The sequence below is a fragment of the Neofelis nebulosa genome, chromosome 6 (assembly GCF_028018385.1).
Source record: "Neofelis nebulosa isolate mNeoNeb1 chromosome 6, mNeoNeb1.pri, whole genome shotgun sequence".
Lineage (NCBI taxonomy): Eukaryota > Metazoa > Chordata > Mammalia > Carnivora > Felidae > Neofelis > Neofelis nebulosa.
The window spans coordinates 68,289,697-68,313,287 of NC_080787.1; the positions used below are offsets into that span (position 1 = coordinate 68,289,697).

The 23,591-nt window shown below is 38.4% G+C and overlaps 1 long non-coding RNA gene and 2 pseudogenes across 1 annotated transcript in view; 1 reads left to right on the forward strand and 2 right to left on the reverse strand.

Annotated features, from left to right (window-relative positions):
* LOC131514432 (uncharacterized) overlaps positions 1-23,591 on the reverse strand; it is a 96,356-nt gene that overhangs the window by 37,935 nt on the left and 34,830 nt on the right. The window lies entirely within an intron of this gene.
* LOC131514428 (archaemetzincin-2-like) lies at positions 939-2,782 on the reverse strand (annotated as a pseudogene).
* Positions 12,499-13,174, forward strand: LOC131514429 (large ribosomal subunit protein eL19-like; annotated as a pseudogene).

Genomic DNA, 23,591 nt, shown 5'->3' on the forward strand with positions numbered 1-23,591 from the left:
ATTAGAAGAAAAGGGTGTTCCTGGCAGAGGGAGAGAAACAGCATTGTGGCTCAGGGAACAAAGTCAGTCATATGTTCAGCACTGCTGGAGCTTAGTAAGAAAGCGGCTCTGCAATTTGAGGAACATTACCCTTCTTTGCTAGCAGCTTTTACTGGTGATCTCTTTAGATAGGGCAGTGTTGTCTTTAAAGAGCTAATAAGCAAGAATGGGACGGTGGTTGCTAGGGTGGAGGCTGGGTCCTGCAGGTTGGCCAGATCCTGTTGGGTCATTCTAGGCTCTGGAACTGGACTCAAACTCTGAAGTTCAGGACACAATTTTATTACTTCTCTGAGAGGTGAAGTGAGTCACAGGGTTGATACATAATACCTAGATTCATAAGACACTGATTTTTAAGCAGATATCATATTATGAATACACACAGAACTCTAAATCTTACACAATAGCAAACCTACCACAAGGTCACACTACTTCCAGTTCTCATTGTGTTGGGCAAATCCATTTAGGAAATCAGATTAGAGATCAGAATGCTGACTGGCCAGCATCATAACTGAACAAAGATCATACACATTATTGGGAGACATTTCCAACAATCTAGATTAGTGGAGAACCCACTTTTTTTCAGTCTGCAAACATCTCTACCTCAATGACATATATCATCCCATGAGGATGAGAAAAGTATCTTTCTGGAGACAACTGAATAAAATTTGATAATTTATTGCTTCATGATTTCCTAGTTTTAGAATTGTGTAATATAATGGACTTATTTTAACATGTCTTATCTCTGACTAGGATATTACAATATACAATAAGATACATTGATTGACTTAGCAACAGCTTTCCCTAACACCAGATTCAAATTTTGTATGTTATGTTGTATTAAAGAAACACTGTGTTCTTCTTCTTCTTTTTTTAACATTTATTAATTTTTGAGAGGGAAGGGGGAGGTGGGGCAGAGGAAGGGAGACAAAGGATCTGAAGCAGGCTCCCTGTCATGAGCGCAGAACCCCATGTGGGGCTTGAACCCCGACCTGAGCCGCTTAACCGACTGAGCCACCCAGGTGCCCCTAAACACTGTGGTCTTCTTAATTGGATATGGGGAGGAGGGGGTTCCTTTGTTTCTCGACAAAGAAAAAATTATAAAACCTGTCCCATTGTAAGTTACTACTGTAGTGTTGATATCATTCATCATCTGTTGATTTTTTTGTTAGATTTCAAGGGATAATTTTGTCTTTACCTCATATCTAAAATCAGAGTTTTTTGTTTTTGTTTTGTTTTGTTTGGTAGCTAACTGCTTACTAATTATAGCTTTTACATGTACTTCTAGGGCCAGGCAATGAAAGAACTGCTTAAACATGCATCTCTGGGTAAGTAAAGAGTATTAACGATAAAAACCAAAATACGATAAGAAAGTTACTATTCCTCCTTTGCAAACTTCTGAAGCAGAAGAGAAAAACCTGAATGTACTATATTTTCATTTATTTTTTTTAATGTGCAAGTATTTATTTTAATTACTCGTATATGAAGGTCATTATTTTTGGACAACAGCAAGGCATTTTGTTGTCCACTCTTTCCATTCCCAAAGGCATCCACAGGTTTTGGTAAATTCCCATTATCCTCGCGACTGTGTTTCATACTAACTGCAGGGCTGTCAGCAGGTTCATCATCAATCCACCTCCCCAGTGCTTTGTACACTGCAACTTGCATAATGAGATAAAGGCAAAGGTTGAGGGAGCGCCAGTCAGCTCCTTCCAAATGGTTGCAGCCTTGCAATAGTCATGCGAGCCACTGGCAGTGTCAAAATCCAAATGTGTGTCCAATATCACGGGTGAAAGTCTTCTGGGACTGATGCAGCGAAACACTAGTTACTTCTGGAGTACAACTGTTATCAAAAACTAAATAGTCACTTGAAGATATTTTCTGTGGCTTGTTCACTTTGTCTTCATAGCATGAGTTATATAAATCACTGCCATACCTGGCAAAGCTGAATATCCCCATACCATCTGTCAAAGAGGCCTACCCAAAGGCAAAATTCCGGGAATCTCTTGGGTAAAGATCAATCATTGTTATTCCCACAATACAGAAGACATCTCCAGGTTTTCTCTTCTTTTAAGAACTTTGGGATGTGCCCTGCATGAATTTGTAGGTTCTGTGTGTTATCATTGACTCTAAAAGAGCTCCTCCTTACAGAGACAGGAACTGGTTCTAGGAGTTTTACTGTCAAGCCATGGAAGGATGCTTCACAGTAGCCCTTGAGCCATTTAATATATTCTTCACTGATAATTCTGGTGTTTCCTAGAGATCCAATGCACTGTATATAAATACTGCATTTCTCTAGAGAGAGTGCCTTTCTGAAAGGAGCACTGAAAAATTGCTTGAAGTCTTGGGGAGCCTCAAATGGGAGATGATCCAGTCTGATTGCAAATGCAAGGTAATAGGTCCAAAGAGATCATTGTCTGGCGTGAAGGTTTCATTCAGCAAACGCCATTTGCCAGGATCTAACTTCTAATACTGTGACACAAGTGTTGGGTTTTTTGAGATGAGAGTTGTTTTTTGTGTCTGTTCAGAGTGCCTTACTGTTTGTATAATGACAGGTCTCTTCCATTCACATCGTGTTCCTATGTAGAGCTGACATCCTTCCTTCTGAATGTGTCAAACAGCTGTTTCACCATGAGGCTTTAGGGGGAAGGCTCCCATTGAAGTTTTTGCCTTACAGAGTTGGGCATGCCTGGGCAGGTTGGGAAAGTACTCTGCAGAACACCTTCACTTGCCTCCCAGCCGGGGCCACCCCTGTATGCCTTATATTTTCATTTCTTAATTCTTTCTTTTTTGGTACGTCACTTAATTAATTATAACAAGGATGAGAGCAGTTAAAATTTAATGATTCGGGTGGGACCCATAATGATTTAACAAATGTGTAGGTTAACCAAGTGATGACACATGAGACATTTTAGAAAAGGAAAAGTATGAGAAAAAGCAGATGGAAATGAGAAAAGTATGTGTGTGTGTGTGTGTGTGTGTGTGTGTGTGTGTGTGTTGTTGTTGAAGAGTAGGCTATAATAAGAAGTAGTCCTATTGGTGGGGGGAGTGTTCCTGTTATGAAATACCAGTAAATATGTTTGAATGGGTAAAAAATGCTACCATTTATAAAGTCCTTAGAATTCGAGGTGTCCTGCATAAGTTATCTCATTTCATTCTTAGTCAAAAACCCGTGAAGTAGGTACTACTGTTCTCATCTCCATTCTACATATGAGGAAGCTGAAGCTCAGTGCCTAAGGTCACACAGCCAGTGAATAATGGAGTCAGGTTTGGTACCTAGAGAGATTGTCTACTGAGTCTGGGCTACTTCTGTAAGAGAATCAGGACACATATTTCAGAGTCTTAATTAGAAGAAACACAAATTCTGACTTGCCTTAAGGTGACAGAGCTCATTATAGTTCTCTGAGTGATTTGGGATGAGCTCATGAAATCAATGGGGAGAAGGGGATGCATGTGAGGAAAAGTCAACAATAAAAAATCACCATTGTCTTATCTGTCCCTGCATTTTTGGATATGTAAAAAGATGAATAGCATAGATTGCCCTCACCCCAACACCACCCATTTTCCCCTCAAGCTCTTTCTGGTTTAGCTGAAGGAACTAGGCTGGGCCCCATTTGTGGGCACTTTAAGAGGTTTGGGTAATTTGGCCAGCTGGGAGGGGATTATTTTGTAAACCAGGAAAGCAAGTGAATAATACCCTCTATCTGGAGTGGATGTAATTTTTGCTTAAACATGCATCATACTCACCTTAGGGTTCATTTGAGCTGGCTATAATTCAAGCTATGCCATCTTTTTATGAACACATACCATAACCTCAAACATGTTTCTTATCTGCTAAGTATGACAGTATGCTCTGACATCTGACTTTCTCTTTTCTTAAATACTCAAACCTTGGCTTTTAATGAAATCCCACTACACTGATGGTCTTTTTGGATGATTCATGCTTTTAATTTTTCTCAAAGATTCAAATGTGCTTTAACATTGGTAGTTCCGTAAATCAATAAAATAAGTAGATAAATTAGTCCAAGCAGCAATATAATTTTTCTTTCCCGTGCAGTAGACAGAAATAGTTTACTAACTTCCTAGTCAACCCAATTCAGAAAAACATATTCTTATTAAAAAAAAGAAAATGACATATACACTCCTTCTGTTTAGGTGCTACAGTCTCTGAAATTTTCTGTAATAATAACAATAAAATAAGCATGATTTTGGTGTATATATATGGCCAAACCTTAAAACTCAATGAGCAGTGTTATTGCCAAGAGTAATTAACTTATTCAGATTTTGACCATATGGAATATAGTTAAAATAACTGCTTTAATGTCTGTTTTCTACAAGTTCTTTCATCTATGACATTTTGGAGGCTGTTTCTACTGATTGATTTTTTTCCTTCATTATGGGTCATATTTTCCCACTTCTTTGAATATCTTTAATTTTGATAGGATGCCAGACATGAATTTTATGTTGTTGAGGACTGATATTTTTGTTTTCTTTTAAATATTCTTGAGCTTTACTTTGGGTTGCAGTTACGTTACTTGGAAAGAGTTTAATCTTTTAAGATGTTCCTTTTAAGCTTAGTTAAGTGAAATCAGAGAAGCCTTTAAACGTAGGGCTGAATATTCCCCACTGCTGAAGAAATACTTTTCTGAATACCCTACATAATGCGTTTTGCATTATGAGGTTTTTTTTTTCTATTCTGGCTGGCGGGAATATGAACTATTTTCAGCTCTGTGTGATCTCTGAAGATGGTTCTCCCTGATCTTTTCTGGTGGCTTTCTTTCTGCTTCAGGTGGTCTCCTTACACATAAGTGCTCATCAGCACACAGCTGAAAAGTCAAGGGAAACCCTTAGCCAATTTCCACATCTCTCTCTCTCTCTTACTCTCTCCCTCCTTCCCTCCCACCTCTCCCTCTTTCCCTTTTCCTTCTCCCCTCCCTCTCTGCAGTGCTTCTCTCTTTGTGCAACATTTTCTGTCCAGTATTTTGCCCTGCAAACTCTACCCACTGTGTCTTTGCAATTTCTTACCTCTGTCTCCTAGCTCAGGGAGGTTTTCAGACTCCCTGCACTGTGGCCTGGACATGCTGTGCTGGCAGTGAGCTGGAGAAATCCCATGGCTCACCTTATTCCTTTCCTATCTCTCAGAGATCACTTTCTTGTGCTATCTGTTGTTCAATGTCTAAAAGCTGTTGGTCCATATAGTTAGACTGGTCTTCTAGTTGACCAAGGATGGAGAGTAAATCTGGTCCTGGTTACCTGTCTTGGTTGGAAGCAGAAGTCCAGTTATTCAGATTTTAGATCTGCCAAAAAATAAAATAAAAATTTGAAAATTTATGGAGCCTATAGTAAATTATGAGAAACTTCATTGTGCTCAAAAGTGAATCTGGGATCATTTAGATGTTTTATAAGCCCTGTGAGCAGAATGTGGATGTCTTCTAGATCCTCATTATGTTACTTCATCGCAAAAATCAATGTCGCAAAATTCTGTTGTACTACAAATCAAATTTTTGTAAGGAGGAATGAGCCAAACAAAACAAATAAACAAACAAAACACAATTACTTTTTTATTTTTTTAATGTTTATTTAATTTTGAGAGAGAGACAGAGACAGAGAGAGAGAGAGACAGAGTCCCAGTGCGGGGAGGGGCAGAGAGAGAGGAAGACACAGAATTGGAAGCAGGCTCCAGGCTCTGAGCTGCTGTCACCACAGAGCCCAACACAGGGCTTGAACTCATGATCTGGAGATCATGACCTGAGCTGAAGTCAGATGCTTAACCAACTGAGCCACCCAGGTGCCCCACAAAACACAACTATCAACTGCATTTGGGACCAAAACAGTGGTGATATGTATGTTTATATACATGCAAACATGTATGCACTTTGTTTTGAATGGTGTTATAACTGATAACTGACAATAAAAATTTGAGTATAATAGATCTTACGATTAGTTGGATTCTTGGTTAAATTAATATTAATTTGATATATCTTGTGTTATGCCTTATGTTGAAAATCTTCCTAGTATTTTATTCATTTACCTGGTAAATAAAGAAAATTCAGTGTAATATAGTATTTCTCATATATCTATGATTCTAGTAGTAGTTCAGTATTTCAGTAGTATCTTGAACATCAGTAATCACTTTGTTCTACAAAGTTGTGGCCAGTATAGTTTAACGAGAGCTCAATTGTCAATACACTGATTGGATAAAAGATATTTAGCCTTTAGAAAACTGAACACAAATATATTCTCGCATGAAGCGCGGCATATAGTTAAGGGAAAGTCCCAGCAGGAAGGTCCTGGCTAGTGGGGATTTGACAACCAGGAATCCAACAGAATGCAATAGGTGATTTGCAAGTAAAGAAGAGATTTGGCAGTAAATTGAGGAGTGTTCCAGATCCAGGAAGAGTGTAATCTTTGGAAGGTATAGGTGTAAGTCATATGGGTAGACACGTGGGAATTAGAACTTTAGTCTCTAAGGAAAATGGAGGAGAGAGGGACAGGCAAGGTCCTTTTTCTTCAAGGAACTGGGAGAATGAGAGGAGGGCACCTAGATAAAAAACAAGGAGTTAATATCCAAAAAATATAAAGAACTCCTACAACTCAACAGAAAAAAATCCGATTAAAAATGGCCATGGGGTCTGGATAGACTTTTCCAAAGAAGATATGCACCTGGCCAATGGATATATGAAAGGGTGCTCAACATCAGGGGAATGTGAATCAAAACCCCACACCTGTCAGAATGTCTCTTATCAAAAAGATTGGAAAAATGGGAACCCTCATGCATTGTTGGTTTGAATGTAAATTGGTGCAGCCACTATGGAAAACATATGGAGGTTCTTCAAAAAATTAAAAATAACTACCATAAGATCTAGTAATTTCATTTCTGGGTATTTAGTTGAAGGAAACAAAAACTCTAACTCAAAAAGATGTATGTACCCCCATGTTTATTGCTGCATTATTTATAATGCGAAGACATGGCAGCTAACTAAGTGTCTATCAGTGGATGAATGGTCAAAGAAGAAAAGGTGTGTGTGTGTGTGTGTGTGTGTATACAGAGAAGAAATGGTGTGTGTACACACACACACACACACACACACATATATATATATGGAAAATTATTCAGCTTTAAAATAAATGATGGAATCTTGCAATCTGCAACAATGTGGGTGGACCTTGAGAGGCATTGTGCTAAGGGAAACAAGTCAGCTTGAGAAAGACAAAAATTGTATGATTTAACTTATATGTGGAAACAAACAAAAAAAAACCTTGAATTCATAGATACAAAGAACAGCTCGGTGGTTGCCAGAGATGGGGGATGGGGTGTGAAATGGATGAAGGGGGTCAAAGGTACAAAATTCTGGTTATGACCTACATAAGTCCTAAGGATATACTGTGTAGCCCAGTGACTATAGTTAAGAGTACTGTAGTATATTGGGGGCATCTGGGTGGCTCAGTTGATTAAGCATCCGACTTCAGCTCAGGTCATGATCTCATGGTTCATGGGTTCGAGCCCCACATTCAGCTCTGCACTGACAGTGCAGAGCCTGCATGAGATTCTCTCTCTCTCTTTGCCCTTCACCACCCCCCTCAAACAAACAAACTTTTAAAAAAGAGTACTGTATTATATATTTAAAAGTTGCTGAGAGTAAATTTTAAAAGGTCTCATCACAAGAAAAAATTTGCAATGATGTATGTATGGTGATGTATGTATGGTATTTGTGTGTATGATGTATGGTGATGGACTTAAACATTGTGGTGATCATTTAGCAAAATATAGATACACCAAATAATATTGTTGGACATCTAAAACCAATATGACACCTGAAACTTGTATGTTAATTATATCTCAATTTTTTTTTTTAATTTTTTTTAATGTTTTTTATTTATTTTTGGGACAGAGAGAGACAGAGCATGAACGGGGGAGGGGCAGAGAGAGAGGGAGACACAGAATCGGAAACAGGCTCCAGGCTCCGAGCCATCAGCCCAGAGCCTGACATGGGGCTCGAACTCACGGAGCGTGAGATCGTGACCTGGCTGAAGTCGGACGCTTAACCGACTGCGCCACCCAGGCGCCCCTCTCAATTTTTAAAAAGAGTAAAAATTCCTAGTAATATTAGGAAGCTACTTGGGTAAAGAGATACTTACTGTAAGGCTGAGGATTTCACCTAGAACCTTGCCTAAGGCTGTGGAGCTGACCTGCTCAGTTTTGAGTAGGCTCAAATCTGAATGTGTAAATGACTTTAGACACCAATGTGAGGCTCTTCAGAGGCAGTGAGCCAAGCAGATTGTTATAATATTGGAGGATGTGCTGAATGTGTCATTCCAGACCTTTTAAATCAATTCAGTGCAACTCCATAAACATACCCTGAGAGGGTGTTGCAAAGGTGCCAGAGGTGGGTCATGCTGGGCTATTCCCTCTAACCTGCTCACAACATTCTTCTGTATTAGCTCTCCTTGTGTTTCCAGACTTTAAGTCTTTCAACTACATACTCCCAGTTTTATTTCTTTTGTCGCTTGCCATATTGCCCTTGATTACTGTTCCTGTTTAGAGTAGTCTTTTCAGGTATGTTGGGCCTCCTTCCAGGTCATAGCTTTAGAAATTCACCTCTGATCCTTTGCACATGGTAGACCTTATATACCATGCCATGAAGGGTCCCATGGGAATGACTGGTGTGTGTCCTTCAGCTGCTTGGTCAGCAGTCTTTGACCCTGAATTATATCCTAGAAATGACTTATTTGAGTGAATCCCTGATATAGATCTGTTCTGTTTCATTCAGGTCAATTCTCTTACATTAAAAATCTCGTATGAGCCAGGACACAGGCCTAGCTACAAAGATGAATGAGTAAGGCTCCGTCTCCACAATTGGGAAGGTTGGAGCTTTAGGGTAAGGGACACATAGGTAGCAGATAATTATAATTTAGAGTGCGATGCTTGTTATGAAGAAATCCAAGATGTCTTTGCCAAGAAGAGGGTGGCATTTCACAAAGGAAGGAGACATTTATCCCAGCCTGAGGGTGAAGGGAAGGGTAGAAAGCATAGGATAGGGGTGAGTGATCTTGTGATTTCTTTTTCTTAACAAAATGGGTGCAGCAAAATTCTCATCAGATGAAGTTTTACCATATGATCACAAGAAGTACAATTAAGTATAAAATACTTTAAGTGGGAAATTTTCATCACACTTTCATCTTGGGGTGTGGCTAGAGCATAGTTTCAGGAATTATCAACCATTTATGGCTCTGGATATAATTTCTAGCTCTGCGGTTTAGTGACTGTATTCACCTCTCTGAACATTGGTGTCCCCATGTGTGATTATATTCTTCGAGTGTGTCAGTTATCAATTTATTGTTTCTCAGTTCTATATGCATCCTTTAATACATGCTCTGTGATAAAGGAATTCTTTTTTTTTTTTTAGCATTAAATTGGGGCCAATGTTAAATTTTCTTGACAGAGGGTACTAGAAGGACACCGAGGAGGAAGATGGTTTCTTAGGATTTCTAGTGTGGGCTGGGCAGATCTGCATTGTGGGTGTGAGGACATCTGGTGGAGCCTGCCCCAGTCACAGACCCAGAAATCCATTTCTCTGATTTTGCAGCTCTGCATGATGAAATCCTTTCTGCAGGCCTCTCAACATGGAACCCAGAGCTTTATGCAGCCTGTATGCAGCCACCAAGGGCAGAGCAATACATAATAGGTAGTGTTCCTTCTTCAGATCTCCTGCATCCCTCACACCCTGAAGACCTCTGCCCTAGCCGGCACCAGACTCCCATTGCACACCCTGGCCAGTTGCTGAGAGCCTTCTTTCTGCCAGCACTCTGGAAGATGGTCTGCTGTTTGCCTGGCAACTCCAGACCTACTCCAGCTGGCCAAATTAGCAAACTGTTCTGCTGTCATGTGACTAAACCACATCTTCTCCAACAAGGTCCAATCCTCCTTCAAGTTTGTCCTTCCTTGGGTACTCTCCCTCAGCTTTGGAATACTATACAGAGTTTCTTCTGATCTTACAGTTATTCTTTTATCTTAGTTTAATTATCCTTTATATTAACTTCCCCTGTTTAAACCACTGTGCTCTTTCTATCTCCTGATTGGACCCAGACTGCTACAACAGCAAGTTTATCATAAGGATTACATAAAACAACATTTGGCATATAAATGAGAGCAATTATAGCTAATCTTGTTTTTTTCTCCCTCTCTCCTTATAACACAAATTCAAAAGCTTGTTTATAAGAATGTGTGTGTGTATATGTATGTGTATTTGAGATCTGGTGTGTATGTGTGAGACTGTTTACAAAATGCTGGCTGTGTTTCTCCTTATTCAGTTTTCTACTGTCAGTTATTAACAGAAATGTAGAAGTTAGATTTGGAAGGCAGCTTTAAGATCATCTAGACCAACTGCACATAAAGAAATTGAGTAACAGGAAGGCTAATGTTCTTGTTCAAGGTCACACGTTTAGTTCTGGGTGGAACCTGAATTATAAGAAGTCATATATCCTGAGGATATGTCCAGCAGTTTTCTCTATAGCTGGAATTCACTCTCCATACGAGTTTAAAATACACAGTAATCTAGATGGCTGTATGAGTTTCCTGGGGCTGCCATAGCAAATCACCACAAGCTGGGTAGTTTAAAACAACAGAAATTTATTCTCTTACAGTTCTTCAGACCATAAGTTCAAACACTGTCAGGGCTCTGCTTTCTCTGGGTGTCTAGGAGAGAATTGTTCTTTGCCTCTTCCAAATTCTGGTGGCTGTCTGCATTCATAGACTGTGGCTGCATCACTGATTCTGTCTTCAGATTGTCTTTTCCTCTATGTATTTATTTCTTCTCTTTGTGTCTCTTATAAGTACACTTGTTATTGGATTTAAGACCCACCTGCATAATCTAAAAGTATCTTCTCAAGATCCTTAATTACATTTGCAAAGACCCTTTTTCCAAAAAAGTTAATATCATAGCTTATAGGGTTTGGGACATAGACATATCTTTTTTTGTGGCCACCATTTAGCCATCTGCAGTATATAGTTTTAAAATAAATTTAGATTCCTGAGGTTCCATAATATATTACTCCATTAGCTCAGTTAATAAACCCAGAAATGTTTTTCCAATAGTTATTTATTCCATAGACATATTACTTACCAAAGTTATTTGCTTAGGCTTTGTAATAACAGTCATGCTATGTGAACTTCACTTGGGAAACATTTAGTCTTTTCACTATTATGCATTACAGCCAAGTGTTTCATGTCACAACAGGCTGATCCTAATGCAAACTCGTGTATGAGGGGGAGTAGGCAATGATGCAATGTCATATACCCTAACTTAATATTTTCCCCATATAGTCAGGCAGGTGCTTCCTTCCACTAATATGTGAGGCTAGTTAAGATTTAGAGAATATGCTTGAATATCTGAGAGCTTGTTTGAGGTATTAGGATGTCTGAGAAGAATTGGGGTCAGGTATCACATGGACTAGTCTGTTAATATATTCTATAGATATTTAACCGCCAAATTCCTTCAGTGGTTCAAACATAACCCATTATTTCTCTGTACGTGTTAAACTGACATTTAACTGTACATTTCTTCCTGTATTCCATAGTTTTTCCCCTTTTTCTTCCTCTTATATCACGTCTTATTAATCCCATGTAGGTAGAAGTGTTTTTTAATATTCATTAAATTAAATGAGGTTTATTCTGAGCATAATAATAGACACTGCTTGAGTATTAAGACTTTGTGCTCTGATTGTGAAAGAGAAAGACATGTTTCTCACATAGAAAAGTTGGTTAAAAGATATGTGTTAGTTTCAGGAGAATACTTCTATTATTACTAATTAATTCTGGAATGTATATAGTTGGGAATGCAGGGAAACTACCCCTTCTCACCACGCAAACTGGATACAACTCTATAAAATTGTGTTCTCTGTTAGGTCATTTGTTCTATTTCTTACTGGTACTGGTAGTAATGAAGGGGTAAGATTTTGAAAAAAGAAATTATTGGTGGCTTCCCCATATGTTTGTGCTTATTATTTGAGGATATGTTGAGAATGATGACTTTTTCTAAGCCAATTTTGACTTTTAAGATACAAATTAAGCTGAATTGACTGAAAACCAAATTCTGATTATTGTATTTGTCAAACTAAATGTCAAAGCACAGAAAAATGTATCTTCTTTTCTTGTAACAGATAAAAACAAAAAATAAAACTAAACCATGCCTTCTAGAAAACAGAATTCCATACATGGAATATTTTTCATTTTTTTTCTTTCTGACACTTAGATGACATTGAATATCACCAATTATTTCCATATGTTTTCCAACAAGAAAAACCCAGAATCCCTTCTCCATGCACTTAGATTCAAAAGACCTCAATAAGGACAAAGCCATGAGTACTCGTTTTGACACACAAATGCCTTGAACATCTGCCCTCTTTCTGTCTAAAGGGCTCTCTTGAAATACAAAGCCCTTTTGCTTTCTGTTTGCCACTGTGGCTGCAGCCACGAGCATGCTCAGACTTCAGAAGAGGCTTGCTTTCAGTGTCTTCTGCTGTGACAAAATGGAGGTCTGGTTGGACCCCAATGAAACCAATGAAATCGCCAATGCCAACTCCTGTCAGCAGATCCAGAAACTGATCCAAGATGGGCTGATCATCTGGAAGACTGTGACTGCCCATCCCTGGGCTTGGTGCGAGAAAAATGCTTTGGCCCACCAGAAAGGCAGGCATATGAGCATTGGTTAGAGAAGAGGTACTGCCCAAGCTCCAATGCCTGAGAAGGTAACCTGATGAAGAGGATGAGAATTCTGCACCAGCTGCTTGAAAGATACTGTGAATCTAAGAAGATTGACTGTCACGTGTATCACAGTCTGTACTTGAAAATGAAGGGTAATGTGTTCAAAAACAAGCAGATTCTCATGGAACACATCCACAAGCTGAAGGCAGACAAGGCTCACAAGAAGCTTCTGGCTGACCAGGCTGAGGCCTGCCTATCTAATACCTAGGAAGCATGGAAGCACAGTGAGGAGCAGCTCCAGGCCGAGGAGGAAATCATCAAGACTCTGTCGAAGGAGGAAGAGACCAAGAAATAAAACTCATTCTCTTTTGTCTCTACATAGTGGTCTCAGCAGTTACACAGATCAGTTATTCAATAAAACAAACATTTATCTGGGGAAAAAAAGAAAATAGACAAAGCCCTTTTAATTCTTATGATTTCAGGGGCTCCTGGGTAGCTCAGTAACTTAAGTGTCTGACTTCAGCTCAAGTCGTGATCTTGTGGTTCATGAGTTTGAGCCCTGTGTTGGGTTCTGTGCTGACAGCTCAGAGCCTGGAGCCTGCTTTGGATTTTGTGTCTCCCTCTCCCTCTGCCCCTCCCCTGCTCATTCTCTCTCTCTCTCTCAAAAATAAAGAAACATTAAAAAAAATTTAATTCTTATGATTTCAGATGGAAAATCCCTATCAGGTTCTGTAAATACTTTTTTCCACAGGAAGCTGTTGACAGACAACAGCAGTAGTAATCAGTGAAAGATTGAGTGGAACCTAGCAGGGAAAAGCTACTTATGTTTGAGAATCTGGAAGATTTCTTTGTCTTGCTATGTTCACAGTCCAATTGATGAATGGATCTCCAGGAAGATGAGAAGGGGATGGGTCAGAAAATAGAGGTTCTCCAGCTTGACTAAAGGATACTATTTAGGTTTTCCAATACTGTATTCTCAGCCCCTTGCCTTCCCCTTGCCTTTGCCCCTTTTTTCCTATTCTATCCTGGCCATGATCCTTCCATAGCTCTTCTTCCACTGCACACTAGGAAAGTCTAAACATTCATTTATTTAACAAATATTAATTGGATTTAACTATGTGCTCTATATTATGTTAGATGATGGATATAGAATAATGAGTAAACAAAATGCTAGTTCACATGGAGCTTCTAATCTAGCAGTTAAGTTAGATTCTAAACTAATACTTATGTGTTTCATGAAGTAAAGAATTTTTTTCCAGAATTTCAAAAGGCTGTTTCCTATTAGGGAAGATCTTTGGTAAGGTAGACAAGATTCCACAGCCAGGGCTGAGTATAGGAGGTAAGATATCAAGCAGAGTGGCAAAGTGGAGGGGGCAGAGCTGAAAAGGAAGCATAAAGACGGTAAAGGGACTGGGTGAAAGGAGAAATTTTATCGATGCTTAAAGAGAGAAGTTTTAAAGAGATAGACAAATATCTGAAGTGGCTTTTTGGAAAGCTGGCTGCATGACACACTATATAAATCCCCTGGGTCTTTAAATGTAAAGAAAATAAAAGTAGTTGTTTTTAAAATTCAAGTTTCTTATATTGGGATTTGCATTTGTGTTTGTGTTTCTGGGTAACAACATACATTGAGTGCAGTAACTGAGAAAAATAGAAATTGTGGGCTAGAAGACTAGCCCACAAAAGGTAGAGTAAGAGGGCTGCCCCTTGTCCCCTCATCAACTCATCATCATCTCTCTCTACCTTTATCTCTGGAAAGTAAATGTGTAGAACTTTGTTAAGCAATTGAAGTTAAATTATTATCAGCTTAATATAGATTGTTATAACTCTTAGATGTATTATGAAAGTCTCATGGCAATCACAAAGCAAAACCTATAATAAATACAAAAGATAAAGACAAAAGAATTAAGGCTAACACTACAAAAGTAATCAATTCATAAAGAAAGACAGTAAGGGAGGAAGAAAGAAAAAAAAGAACTATAAAACAATCAGAAAACAACAAAATTTCAACTGGAAGTCTTTACCTATCAATAATTACTCTAAATGTAAATGGTTTAAATTCTTCAACTAAAAGACATAAATGGCTGAATGCATTTAAAAATTCAACTATTTTCTGCCTGCAAGAGACTCACATAAGCTTTAAGGACACATATAGACTGAAAGTGAAGGGATTTAAAAAGGTATTCCATGCAAGTGGAAACCAAAAGAAAGCAAGGGTAGCTATGCCTGTATCAAATAAAATTGACTTTAAGTCAAAACCTCTAACAAGAGACAAACAAGGTTATTGTATAATGATAAAGGAGTCAGTTCATGAAGAGGCTAAAACAGTTAAAATATATATGCACCCAATATTAGAGCACATAAACATATTCAACAATTATTAACAAATCTGAAGGCAGAAATAGACAGCAGTGCAACAATAGTGGGGGACATCAATACCCCATTTCAACAGTGGATAGATTATCCAGATAGAAAATCAATAAAGAAATAATGGACTTGAGTGGCACCTGAGTGGCTCAGTCGGTTGAGTGTCCAACTTAGGTTCAGGTCATGATCTAACAGTTTGTGAGTTTGAGCCCCATGTCGGGCTCTGTGCTGACAGCTTGAAGACTGGAGCCTGCAGCCTGCTTCTGATTCTGTGTCTCCCTCTCTCTGCCCCTCCCCCATTTGTTATCTGTCTGTATCTCTCTCAAAATAAATAAAATGTAAAAAAAATTTTTTTAAATAAATAATGGACTTAAACTATACTTTAGACCAAATATACCTAACAGACATATACAAAATATTCTACCCAACAAGCACCAGAATACATATTTTTCTCAACTATACATGGAACATTCTCTATGAGAGATCATTTGTTAGGCTTTCATAAAACAGTTCTTAACAAATTTAAGAACACTAAAATCATATCAAGTGTCTTTTCTGACCACAAACTAGAAATCAATATTGGAGGAAAGCTGAAAAATTCATAAATATGTGGAAATTGAACAACATGTTTCAACTGAACAACAACTGAACAACTAATGGGTCAAAGAAGAAATAAAAATAATTTTGAGACAAATGAAAAACAACTAATGGGATGCAGCAAAAGCAGTTCTAAGAGGGGAGTTTATAGCAAAATGTACCTACATTAAAAAAAGAAGAGAGGAGGAAGCCAAGATGGCAGAACAGCATGGAAGTTTTTTGTGTGTCTCGTGTCCAAGAAATACAGCCAGACCAACACTAAACCATCCTGCACACCTAGAAAGCTGATCTGAGGATTAACACAACAATCTGCACAACCTGAACCACAGAATTCAGCAGGTACACAGCGCAGAGAGGTGAACTTGGGGAGAGAGAAGCCACAGAGGGCAGGGAGCTGCTTTTGCAGGCAGAGAGAGGACGGAGATGGAGGGAAAATATGGGAAAACACCCCCTCCCCAAAAGCAGCTGGAGAGAGAAAGTGGAAAATTGGAAACAGCCACAGGGACTGAACTAAAAAGGGAGAAAGGATAAAAGAGAAAGGAGAGGGTTTAAATTCCATTAAGACTGTAAACAAAGGGAGCACAGAGTCTGCAACTCTGCAGCTCAATACCTGGTGGTGCTCTGGTGGGAAGGGTAAATTCCCAGGAGCAGAGTGGGCTCCAGGAGGTTCTCGGACCACACGGGGAGAAGTGGTTCCACTGCTGGAAGGACATTTGGTAGAGGCTGTGAGGCCACCTGGGCCCAGCAGACCCCAGAAAATGGCCACACTTGCTGGTGCTGGAAGAAGGTCATTAAGGGTGAAGGCTGGTGCCAGATGTGTGTTGTGATTTTCCATAATGTCTGAAACACTGCTGCTACACTATCTCACAAACTTTTGTGGGGTGGGCTGGCACCTGGCCACAGTCTCTGGGCATTGGCAGCAGCACGGTCCCGTGAACATTCCTGGGTGCTGCTGGCATTCGGCAATTGCTTAGTAAGACCCTCTGCAGAGGGGTGGAATGCATCAAAGCCGCAGTCCCTCAGAAGTAAGGGGCTGGGGAAAACAGCTGCATCTGAGACAAAACTCAGGAGAGAGGTACTACCTGGGACTTGGTCACAGACAGTGTAAAAGCAGGGAGTGGAGGAAAGCTGAAGACAAAGGGCGGGTGCATGATTGCTGATCAGGGAGAACAGAGTACTGTTACTAGAGACTGGGTGGCCAGGTGACACCATTTTCACGGCTTCTGTGCATGCGCATATGCACCTACAACCCCCACAACAATCCACCCCAGCAGGCTAGCAGCGCCATCTAGTGGAGAATGGAAACTTAACACTAAGCCCCACCCAACTGGGCCAACCACACTCTTCAAGAACAGAAGTCTCACCACCTGATTAGTTTATGGACTATAAAGTCCTTCATAGTCTGACATTAGGGGAAAATGAAGTAATTTCAGTCATATTTCAGTCTGTTAACATGTCCATCTATTCAATTTTCTTTCTTTTTTTTCTCTTTTTCATTTCTTTTTCTTGAATACAGAAAGAGAAAACATTCATTTTTATTTTCAATTTTTATTTAAAATATTTTTCTTTAATTTTTTACTATTTTTTTCACTTTTGTGTAAATTTTTTCAAATTCTATTTTACTTCCATCATTTTATTTTAGTCTACTTCAGTGTATTCATTTTTTCAAATTTTCAAAATATTTTATTTTTTTTCTTTTTTCTCTTTTTCATTTCTTTTTCTTGAATATAGAAAGAGAAAAAAATTCATTTTTATTTTTAATTTTTATTAAGATATTTTTCTTTAGTTTTTTCTACCATATTCTTTACTTTTGTGTAAATTTTTTTCAAATTCTATTTTACTTCCATCACTTCATTTTAGTCTACTTCAGTGTAATCATTTTTCCAAATTTTCAAACAACTTCGTCTTTCCCCCTTTTTTCTCTAATCTATCAAGCCACTTTGAAAACCCAGACCAAAACACACCTAGGATCTAGGATAATTTATTCGATTTTGTGTGTGTGTGTGTGTGTGTGTGTGTGTTTACCTTTCTAATTTTAATATTTTTTAATTTTAATTTTTTAATTTTAATTTTTTCTACCTCATTAATTCCTTTTCTCCCTTCAAAATGACGAAACAAAGGACTTCACCCCAAAAGAAAGAGCAGGAAGAAACGACAGCCAGGGACTTAACCAACACGGATACAAGCAAGATGTCTGAACCAGAATTTAGAATCACGATAATAAGAATACTAGCTGGAGTCGAAAATAGATTAGAATCCCTTTCTGCGGAGATAAAAAAGAGTAAAAACTAGTCAGAATGAAATTTTTAAAATGCTATAACTGAGCTGCAATCTCAAATGGATGCAACGGCGGCAAGGATGGATGAGGCAGAACAGAGAATCAGCAATATAGAGGACAAACTTATGGAGACTAATGAAGCAGAATAAAAGATGAAGATTAAGGCAAAAGAGCATGATTTAAGAATTAGAGAAATCAATGACTCATTAAAAAAGGAACAACATCAGAATCCTAGGGGTCCCAGAAGAGGAAGAGAGGAAAAGGGGTAGAAGGGTTATGTGAGCAAATCATACTGGAAAACTTGCTTAACCTGGGGAAAGACAGAGACATCAAAATCCAGGAGGCACAGAGGTCTCTCATTAGATGCAACAAAAACTGACCATCGACAAGGCATATCATAGTCAATTTCACAAAATACTCAGGCAAGGAGAGAAAAGGGAAAGGAAGTCCTTAAGGGACTTAAGGGGGAAAAAGTCCTTAACCTACAAGGGAAGACAGATCAGGTTTGCAGCAGACCCATCCACAGAAACCTGGCAGGCCAGAAAGGAGAGGCAGGATATATTCAATGTGCTGAATCAGAAAAATGTGCAGCAAAGAATTCTTTATCCATCAAAGCTGTCATTCAAAATGGAAGGAAAGATAAAAAGTCTCCCAAACAAAAATTAAAGGAGTTTGTGACCACTAAACCAGCCCTGCAAGAAATGTTAAGGGGGACTCTCTGAGAGGAGAAAAGATGAAAATATAAATATGTACATACATACATACATACATACCAAAAGCAACAAAGACTGGGACCAGAGAACGCCACCACAAACTCCAACTCTACAAGCAACATAATGGCAATAAATTCATATCTTTCCATACTCACTCTAAACATCAATGGACTCAATGCTCCAATCAAAAGATATAGGGTAGGGGCACCTGGGTGGCTCAGTCAGTTAAGCGGCCGACTTCGGCTCAGGTTGTGATCTCACGGTCCGTGAGTTCGAGCCCCGCGTCGGGCTCTGTGCTGACGGCTCGGAGCCTGGAGCCTGTTTCAGATTCTATGTCTCCCTCTCTCTGACCCTCCCCCGTTCATGCTCTGTCTCTCTCTGTCTCAAAAATAAATAAAGGTTAAAAAAATTTTTTGAAAAAAAAGATATAGGGTAACAGAATGGATAAGAAAACAAGATCCATATATATGCTGTTTATAAGAGACCCACTTTAGACCTAAAGACACCTTCAGCTTGAAAGTAAGGGGATGAAGAACCATCACGCTAATGGTGAATAAAAGAAAGCCGGAGTACCCATACTTATATCAGGCAATCTAGACTTTAAAATAAAGACTGTATCAAGAGATGAAGAAGGGCATTATATCATAATCAAGGGGTCTATCCACCAAGAAGACCTAACAATTGCAAACACTTATGCGTCAACTGTGGAATCACCCAAATATATAAATCAATTAATCACAAACATAAAGAAACTCATTGATAGTAATACCATAATAGTAGGAGACTTCGACACCCCACTCACAGAAATGGACAGATCATCTAATCAAAAAATCAACAAGGAAACAATGGCTTTGAGAGACCATACTGGACCAGATGAACTTAACAGATACATTCAGAACATTTCATCCTAAAGCAGCGGAATATACATTCTTCTCCAGTGCACATGGAATGTTCTCCAGAATGGACCATATACTGGGACACAATTCAGCCCTAAATAAGTACAAAAAGATCGAGATCATACCGTGCATATTTTCAGACCACAACACTATGAAACTCGAAATCAACCACAAGAAAAAATTTGGAAAGGTAAAAAATACTTGGAGACTGGAGAACATCCTCCTAAAGAATGAATGGGCTAACCAACCAGTTAAAGAGGAAATTAAAAAGTATATGGAAGTCAATGAAAATGATAACACCACAACCCAAAACCTCTGGGATGCAGCAAAGGCAGTCATAAGAGGAAAGTATATAGCAATCCAGGCCTTCCTAAAGAAGGAAGAAAGATCTCAGATACACAACCTAACCTTATGCCTTAAGGAGCTGGAAAAAGAACAGCAAATAAAACCTAAAACCAGCAGAAGACAGGAAATAATAAAGTTTAGAGCAGAAATTAATGCTATCAAAACCAAAAAAACATTAGAACAGATCAATGAAACCAGAAGTTGGTTCTTTGCAGGAATTAACAAAATTGATAAAGCACTAGCCAGCTTGATCAAAAAGAAAAAGGAAAGGACCCAGACAAATAAAATCAAGAATGAAAGAGGAGAGATCACAACCAACACAGCCAAAATAAAAATAATAATAAGAGAATATTATGAGCAATTATATGCCAATAAAATGGGCAATCTGGAAGAAATGGACTAATTCCTAGAAACATATACACTACTAAAACTGAAACAGGAAGAAATAGAAAGTTTGAACAGACCCATAACCAGTAAGGAAATGTAATTAGTAATCAAAAATCTCCCAAAAACCGAGAGTCCAGAGCCAGATGGCTTTCCAGGGGAATTCTACTAAACATTTAAGGAAGAGTGAACACCTATTCTCTTGAAGCTGTTCCAAAAAAATAGAAATGGAAGGAAAACTTCCAAACTCTATGAAGCTAGCATTACCTTGATTCCAAAACCAGACAGAGACCCCACTAAAAAGGAGAACTATAGACCAATTTCCCTGATGAACATGGAGGCAAAAATCCTCAACAAGATATTAGCCAACCAGATCCAACAATACAGTAAAAAAATTATTCACCATGACCAAGTGGGATTTATACCTGGGATTCAGGGCTGGTTCAGTATCTGCAAAACAATTAACGTGATTCATCACATCAATAAAAAAAGGAAAAGAACCACGTGATCCTCTCAATAGATGCAGAGAAAGCATTTGACAAAATACAGCATCCTTTCTTGACAAAACCCTCAAGAAAGTAGGGATAGAAGGATCATACCTCGAGATCATAAAAGCCATATATGAACAACCCAATGCTAATATTATCCTCAATGGGGAAAAACTGAGAGCTTTCCCCCTAAGGTCAGGAACAAGACAGGGATGTCCACTCTTGCCACTGTTATTCAACATAGTAGTAGAAGTCTTAGCCTCTGCAGTCAGACAACACAAAGAAATAAAAGGCATCCAAATCAGTCAGTAGGAGGTCAAACTTTCACTCTTTGCAGATGACATGATACTCTATGTGGAAAACCTAAAAGATTCCACCAAAAAACTGCTAGAATTGATTCATGAATTCAGCAAAGTGGCAGGATATAAAATCAATGCACAGAAATCAGTTGCATTCCTATACACCAACAACGAAGCAACAGAGAGAGAAATCAAGGAATTGATCCCATTTACAGTTGCACAAAAAACCATAAAATACCTAGGAATATATCTAAGCAAAGAGGTGAAAAATCTATACACTGAAAACTATAGAAAGCTTATGAAAGGAATTGAAGAAGACACCAAAAAAATGGAAAAAGATTCCATCCTCCTGGATAGGAAGAACAAATATTGTTAAGATGTCGATACTACCCAAAGCAATCTACATATTCAATGCAATCCCTATCAAAGTAACACCAGCATTCTTCACAGAGCTAGAACAAATAATCCTAAATTTTGTATGGAACCAGAAAAGACCCTGAATAGCCAAAGCAATCTTGAAAAAGAAAACCAAAGCAGGAGGCATCACAATGCCAGACTTCAAGGTATACTACAAAGCTGTAATCATCAAGACAGTATGGTACTGGCACAAGAACAGACAGTCAGATCAATGGTACAGAATAGAGAACCCAGAAATGGACTCACAAACGTATGGCCAACTAATCTTTGACAAAGCAGGAAAGAATATCCAATAGAATAAAGACAGTCTCTTCAGCAAGTGGTGCTGGGAAAACTGGACAGCGACATGCAGAAGAATGAACCTGGACCACTTTCTTACAGCATACACAAGAGTAAACTCAAAATGGATGAAAGACCTAAACGTAAGACAGGAAGCCTTCAAAATCCTTGAGGATAAAGCTGGAAAAAACCTCTTTGATTTTCACTGATGCAACTTCTTACTAAACACATCTCCAGAGGCAATGAAAACAAAAGCAAAAATGAACTACTGGGATCTCATCAAAATAAAAAACTTCTGCACAGCAAAGGAAACAATCAGCAAAACTAAAAGGCAACCAACAGAATGGGATAAGGTATTTGCAAACAATATATCAGATAAAGGGCTAGTATCCAAAATCTATAAAGAACTTATCAAACTCAAAACTCTAAAAACAAATAATCCAGTGAAGAAATGGGCAAAAGACATGAATAGACACTTTTCCAAAGGAGACATTCAGATGGCCAACAGACACATGAAAAAATGCTCAGCATCACTCATCAGGGAAATACAAATCAAAACCACAATGAGACCCACCTTACACCTGTCAGAATGGCTAACATTAACAACTCAGGCAACAATAGATGTTGGCAAGGATGTGGAGAAAGAGGATCTCTTTTGCATTGTTGGTGTGAATGGAAGCTGGTGCAGCCACTCTGGAAAACAGTGTGGATGTTCCTCAAAAAACTAAAAATAGAACTACCCTACGACCCAGCAATTGCACCACTAGGTATTTATCCAAGGGATACAGGTATGCTGTTTCGAAGGGGCACATGCACCCCAATGTTTATAGCAGCACTATCAACAATGGCCAAAGTATGGAAAGAGCCCAAATGTCCATCAATGGATGAATGGATAAAGAAGATGTGGTATATATATATATATATATATATATATATATATATATATATACACACACACACATATATATAATGGAGTATTACTTGGCAATCAAAAAGAATGAAATCTTGCCATTTGCAACTACGTGGATGGAACTGGAGGGTATTATGCTAAGTGAAATTAGTCACTCAGAGAAAGAAAAATATCATATTACTTCACTCATATGAGGACTTTAAGAGACAAAATAGATGAACATAATGGAAGGGAAACAAAAATAGTATAAAAACGGGGAGGGGAACAAAACATAAGAGACTCTTAAATACGGTGAACAGAGGGTTACTGGAGGGGGTGTTGGAGGGGGGATGGGCTAAATGGGTAAGGGACATTAAGGAATCTACTCCTGAAATCATTGGTGCACTATATGCTAACTAATTTCGATGTAAATTAAAAAAAATAAAATTAAAAAAAAAGAAGAGAAAAAACACTATTCCAAAACTAAAAATAAGCAAGCCACATAAGTTACCACTATATATCCATTAGGATGCTAATAATAATAATAATAATAATGAATAATAATAACAATAATAAATGTAAAATAACAAGTGTTGGAGGATATGTGGAAAAATTAGAATCTTCTGCTAGTGGGAATGTAAAATGGAGCAGCTTCTGTGGAAAACAGTTTGGCAGTTCCTCAAAAAATTAAGCACAGAATTAGCAGCATTATTCATAATAGCCCCAAAGTGGAAATCACCCAAAGGTCCATCGCCTGATGGACACATAAGTAAAATACGATATATCCTTACAATGGAAAGTTATTCAGCCATAAAAAGGAATAAGTACTGATGCATGCTATAACATGGGTGAACTTTGAAAACATGCCACATTACAGAAGCAAGCCAGATAAGTTCACAA